General features: G+C 36.0%; 1 non-coding gene across 1 annotated transcript; it reads left to right on the top strand.

Annotated features, from left to right (window-relative positions):
* The first annotated feature begins 239 nt into the window (after positions 1–239).
* LOC138141069 (5S ribosomal RNA) lies at positions 240–359 on the top strand. Its single transcript, XR_011162965.1, has one exon. It is a non-coding gene; the product is annotated as a 5S ribosomal RNA (ribosomal RNA).
* Positions 360–6513: the final 6154 nt, after the last annotated feature.

Raw genomic sequence — 6513 nt, forward strand, 5'->3', positions numbered from 1 at the left:
GCCGCCGGCGGTCGAAAAATGTGCGACGCGGGAGATCGCCAGTCCGTCTAGTAGTCTCTCTTGTCGTTAGAGCGTGACGTGGTGGTTGTTGTGGGATTTCCCGTTAGTTCGGTCCGACGTCGGTCGTCAGAGGGTAAGTGCATACGGAAACGAAACGCATCGCGTTTTGATGTTCATATTCGTGCATCGGAATGTTAAAAGCAATATATTTTACACCAACGATCACACCTAAACACCACGGCAACGGCCATACCACGTTGAAAAGCACCGGTTCTCGTCCGATCACCGAAGTTAAGCAACGTCGGGCGCGGTCAGTACTTGGATGGGTGACCGCTTGGGAACACCGCGTGCCGTTGCCCCCCAACACTTTTTGTTTTTTTTTGAAATCCATAGCAACCACCGAACCGATTTGTTTTTCGTGCAGGTATTCGGAAACATGCACAGACCCGTATCATGTAGATTCATAGCTTTAAGTACTAGATAATTAAGAAAACAATTTTTTTTGTCGATTAATTGTAAACAATTGCAGAATAAAAACTCGTCAAACGGTAAAGGTTGTCGTTCGATCACCGAAGGTAAGCCACGCGGGCAGCGGTCAGCACTTGGACGGGTGACCGGTTCATTATATTCCTTCCGTGAGTTTAACAAAGATAACATATGCAAATGTCGTAAGTGCGACGAGGAAGACGGCGATCTTTTAATGTAAAAAAAATATATATTAGGTTACGCGTACATGCCACTTTGACTGCTGCTTTATTTTTTTGGTTTTTAAATAATTAGAGATCTGAATTCAACATATCAGTTCTATGTTATAATGGACAGACAATGTTGTATTCTTGGCCCCTAACACGTTAAGACCAACATAAAAACTAGAATAACTTACCATTCGTTAAACGTTAAACAATTTCGAACCACGTTTTTTTGAGCTCGAACAAACTCATAACACAACACTCATTTATTAGTCACTGGACCATTGTAAAACGAGAAGAGAGAAAAACCATGCGAAACTATTTTTAAAACGAAGAGAATAAAGGTTTTAAATGGTAGGGCTGTATGACAGACTTGTCAATTATCGTGGGGGGTACGGCTGAGATTTATGACGAAATCGAGTGGCGCCGGCGGTCGGTCACTTTCACGAAAGAGGTCTAAACACGGGTCGTTTACGATACCCTCTGGTTACTAGAAAAGTTCTAGACAGATGTTTGTCGGCTTTTCGAGGTATTTATTTGTGAGTCCAAAGACTCAATGGAGTAATATCGGACTGAAATTCCAAGATTTTGCTGTGTAATCCAAAAAACTATGTTCCTCGTAACATTTAACGATGTGTTAATTCAACTATTATTTTAATTTTTCGTATACGTATTTATACTAAAAAGTACAGCGCTTCCAACAGTGAATTGTGAATTGAAAATGTTTCAAAGAAAGATCGATAGTTTTGAAAAAAATTACATATTAATAAATTTAGATAGATTTAGAAGTATACATTGCACTTACTTTTCAAAATTATTGTACTTCTGATTTGGTTGAAATAACATAATATGTAGCAGTCATAGTTGCGATTGTAGAAAAAATCTTGTGTACATTGCAGTCGCGGCTGGTGTTGGGTAAAACCTTTATTTTTTAGGGGGTCATTACCCAAATGACCTCATGGACCAGCCGTTCCTGTTAGGTTTTATATATCAAATTGATTCGTCTGTCTTTTTCATCATGCCTTCGAAAAGCGAGCTCCTGTTTCGCCAAAGTAACTGTGACGTCAATTAAATACGATAATAAAATTCGGTTTTTCCCATCTTCTTTTCGTATCCCACCTCCACCCGGCGGCAGTAGTGCAGTGCTTATCAACATAATTACCGGCGTCTCGCCTCCACATTTTGACTTTTTTGTGTTTTATGTGTTCTCTAAGTCCAAAATTTTTAAATTTTTAAAAAGAGATTGCGGTACTATTCCTGTTGCTGAAATTATAATAATATATTTATTAATTTTTGTATTATATGTCTGTGTTATATTGTGTGAATTTGGAACAGCTATATCTAAAAGATATGCTTGCTTTTGTTGTTTATTTAAAATAATAATGTCTGGTCTGTTATGCTGAATGTGAATGTCAGTTAAAACTGTGCGATCAAAATATAATTTGTAATTGTCATTTTCTAAACAACTTTCTGGTTTATAAATGTAATGTGGTTGTGTATCCTTTAATAAATTGAATTTAACTGCTAAATTCATGTGTATAATTTTTGCGAATATATCATGACGTTTTTTATATTCGCTGTGAGCCAAAACGGTGCAAGATCTTGTATTGCAAATATAAAACCCTCAGCTCTTTAAAATATCTCCCATGTAAAGACTTTTGTTTTATATTTGCTATAGTGTCATATCACGAGCTCTATTGAGAAAATAATTTTTTAGTGAAGCAATTTGATTGTGTTGTAGAATTTCTAGATTTGAAAAACCCCTACCACCATTTTCGCGTGGTAAATTAAATCTTTCAACAGCAGATTTGGGGTGATGTTTACAAAATTTTGTAAAGAGAACTCTAGTTTGAATATTTATATTCTTTAAATTAGTTTTGGACCATTTTATAACACCAAAAGAATAGATTTAATTTTATAATTGAATGTTGAATATGATTTGATTGATTAATACCTAAATATTTATAAAATTCTCCTTTATTTAAATTTTTAATGATTTCTCCTTCTTTAGTTATATATTCTAAATTTTCGTAATGACCACGACATATTGATTGATTTTCAGTTATTGTTAAGTTTTATGTCATCCATATAAAGAAGGTGATTTAATTTAATATTAATTTTATAAATTTTAAGAATTTTAATTAACCATGAATGTGGTACTGAATCATAGGCTTTTTTGTAGTCTATGAATTGTTGTTGCATTATTTTCCAAACGTTTGAGACTTAAAATATTCGTCAAATGTTCTTCTTTTTTTAAATCAGAATACCCCTGACAAATCCGAACATTTTGTTTTGCGGTAGATAAAAATAAACATGGGCCAAGACAGAATATTAATATTCGGTGTGGAATTTTCCTGCGTTCTTGTTCATTTCTATCGAAGTGCTCACGAAAAGTTGTGAATATCAACACTTTGTAATTGTCGTAGTGAAAAATAAAAAAGATAGCTATGGGGCACAACTTATTTCGCACTTCATTAGAAAAGTAACAGTATTAAAATAAAAAAAATATTTTTCTAAATTTCGAACGTTAGGTCTATCCTGACCAGCCGCCAATTAGTGGTATTATTTTATTTTTTGCTGTTTTCCACAATAGTTATTTTTATATTAAATATAAACAATATTTTTTCTATCATTGATTCAAAAAATTGAAATTAAAAATTCAAATTTTTGAAGGAACTCTGAAGTTTCAATGCAGTGACCATGTTGCTAGGTAACTAATAAAAAACAGTGCGTGAAATGAAAAACAGAAATAGTCGTATGCGTTTTGTATGGTTTCTATGGTTTCGATCTTACTAACAATGCAATGAAAATGACCCACTTCAGGCACAGATAACTATGCGTGAATTTCAATTTTTTGAATCAATTATATAAAAACAAAATTGATTTGGCGGCCGCTACACAAAAGTGGTGGGAGGCGAGAACCTGTTTCCGCCGGTCTCCGTTTATGACACAGCTGACGGAAATCTTGTTCTTTTTTTTTCGTTTATTGTTAATTTTAAAATTAATAAATTTTCCCTGGATACGTATTCGACTTATCCGGTACGAGTTATTTTTAAATTAACTTAATGGCCCGTTGCTCTTGTTCTTTTTATCGTTTTATCGTTAGCAATAGTACAATACTCACGCATTTTTAATCTAAAATTAACAAAACTTGAATGGATCGGGATTATCACACTTCTGAATTGAAGTTTTCATTCGTTTAAAATATAATTGATAGTAATACGTAATGCGGATTGCCTAAACGTTGCTTCCATCACGTCAACATCACACATTCACGTTCGCCCGTAGAAATGGCGTGATGCACACGAAATCGATCCAAAAAGGCTCATAATATTTGTGTCACGCGAATCTACGTCGAAAACTAGAAAAAAAAAAAATTCAATTCGAATTTCAATAATCGAAACGATGCGTCGTCGATACTAAACGTAGGTAGTAACTAAAGTGTGATCGGGTGCGATAAAAGTGTCCGTCAATAATCATCATCCGACAATCATTTAATAGACGAACGCTAATTTTTGGCACTCACTCGGACGACAGAACCAGTCCAGACGGAAACCGGGGCGCGGGGTGGGTGGGTGGTTGTATGTCCGTGAATCTGTCCGGCGCGCGTCAACATTTCAGTTATCGTCGCGAGAGTTAAAACGAAAGGTGGTTAGTGTGAAAGTGACGTTTTTTCGTGGAGACACGTTACGAAGGGTGAGTACCTAATATAATATAAAACCAACCGAAAACCCACAATAGTGCCCCGGTTTATTATCGTGAATAGGTGTTTGGTAAATATTTTCTGTATTCCAACTAGCAAGTCTTTTATCAAAAAACTCCGGCAACATGGCTATTGTGGTATTATTGATACCACCTAACTGAAGAATGATTAAAAAGATTATAAAGTTAATAACTAAGTCGACGATTTTATCGGGAAATTGAACGGAGAAACAAAAATAGCTCTTAGCGACAGTTGCCTGAAGTCGCAAATAACGGCGATTGACGAAATCACGTTTTTTTTATTTTAATTCCAATGAACAATACACAGGGTCACAATTATCTGTTATGTATTCTATAATGTTTTGCAAAGTAAATAATGTGAGTTGTCATGCGTAATATTAATTAGCTAAGTAATTTTTGCAAGTATTTTATGTCAGATATGCAATGTATAATAACGTAATGTTGCAAAGTATTTTAATTTTTATGCTAGGTAGAGATAATAAAATAGAAAATGATTTAGGAACATAAAAAATCTCATTAAAACAGGAACAATTGAAATTAAAATAAACATAACATTCTGTACTAAAGTACAGTTTTGTTCACTCCTTTTTTCAAAGTCTTCTGTCCTCTCATTTGCACATACTGCTATTCCAAAACAGTGAAATTGTCTGTTTCAGGGAATCCTTAACGTTCCTTGCTAATGTCAACAACGTTTTCGATGAAACAAAGAGTCGGAAAAATGTCGGCTCATTGTATTCAATAACATACGCGACTACAAAACCATCTGTATCATTTGTAGGAATCGCGGTTTTTTCGATGAGAATTCGTTCTAATTTTTTCTTTCTTAAAAAAGCTAAGTAATTTTAATTTCACTAAAGATGAACATTTAGGCTATATGCTGGGTAATGCAAATCCATCAACCATCAACTAGGTTGTTCAGCAGATGTACGATTGTTTATTTGATTTCTTCTTCCGAAGAGTTGTATTCTGGCAAAATAGAAATTTATTCATAACATAACCTCAATCAACTAAATTATTTCGAATACAATAACCACATAACTACAAGTTGGATAGGCATGGGTGCAAAATACCGATAATGCATGAAACCTAAAGGGCCTACTGTTCATCCAATATATTTACATAGCTTAAATAGCATGTTTATTTTTTATAGAAAAATTTTGCATTTCTCGCTTTCTTAAACTGTATGTAACATTTTTCATATTTTTTCGCTGTCATAATGACATAATAAAAGTTAATTAAAAATCGCTGTTTCACGTCTTTTTCTTTTTTGTTCGAGAGTTTTTGTGGTTCTGAAAAGAACCGTTTATAAATGTGTCGAAAACGAAAAACATCTATTTCGAACTGGTGTACTTGGTGACGGCTTTGGTACCTTCGGAGACGGCGTGCTTGGCCAACTCACCGGGCAACAACAGACGCACGGCAGTTTGAATTTCTCTGCTGGTGATCGTCGAACGTTTGTTGTAGTGTGCCAGACGGGAAGCTTCAGCGGCGATACGTTCGAAGATGTCGTTCACGAAACTGTTCATTATGCTCATAGCCTTACTAGAGATACCGGTGTCGGGATGGACTTGTTTCAACACCTTGTAGATGTAGATGGCATAGCTCTCCTTCCTCCTGCGCTTCTTTTTTTTGTCGCTCTTGGAAATGTTCTTCTGAGCTTTCCCGGCCTTCTTGGCTGCCTTACCACTTGTCTTCGGCGGCATTTTTCAATTCAATTCGATTCAACAAACTCGCGAACTGCTCTGACTCGTGTGCGTGCGTTAACTTTGCACCACCACCTTTCTGATAGGTAGTGTGTTCACCAGAACCCCACCTGAAAACGGGCTCCCACCAATCGTCACGTCCTATTCTCCTATCACGGAGGCTATAAATTCGAAGCACAGCTACCAGCTTTTACAATCGACGAGTCCCGTCCGTCAGTTTTATTACTTCTCGTGGTGTCTAACGAACGAACTTAAAATGTCAGGTCGCGGTAAAGGAGGTAAAGTGAAGGGAAAAGCGAAATCCCGTTCGAGCCGTGCCGGTCTCCAGTTTCCGGTGGGTAGGATACATCGTCTTCTCAGAAAAGGAAATTACGCGGAACGCGTCGGTGCAGGAGCTC

The sequence above is a fragment of the Tenebrio molitor genome, unplaced genomic scaffold (assembly GCF_963966145.1).
Source record: "Tenebrio molitor unplaced genomic scaffold, icTenMoli1.1 SCAFFOLD_869, whole genome shotgun sequence".
Classification (NCBI taxonomy): domain Eukaryota; kingdom Metazoa; phylum Arthropoda; class Insecta; order Coleoptera; family Tenebrionidae; genus Tenebrio; species Tenebrio molitor.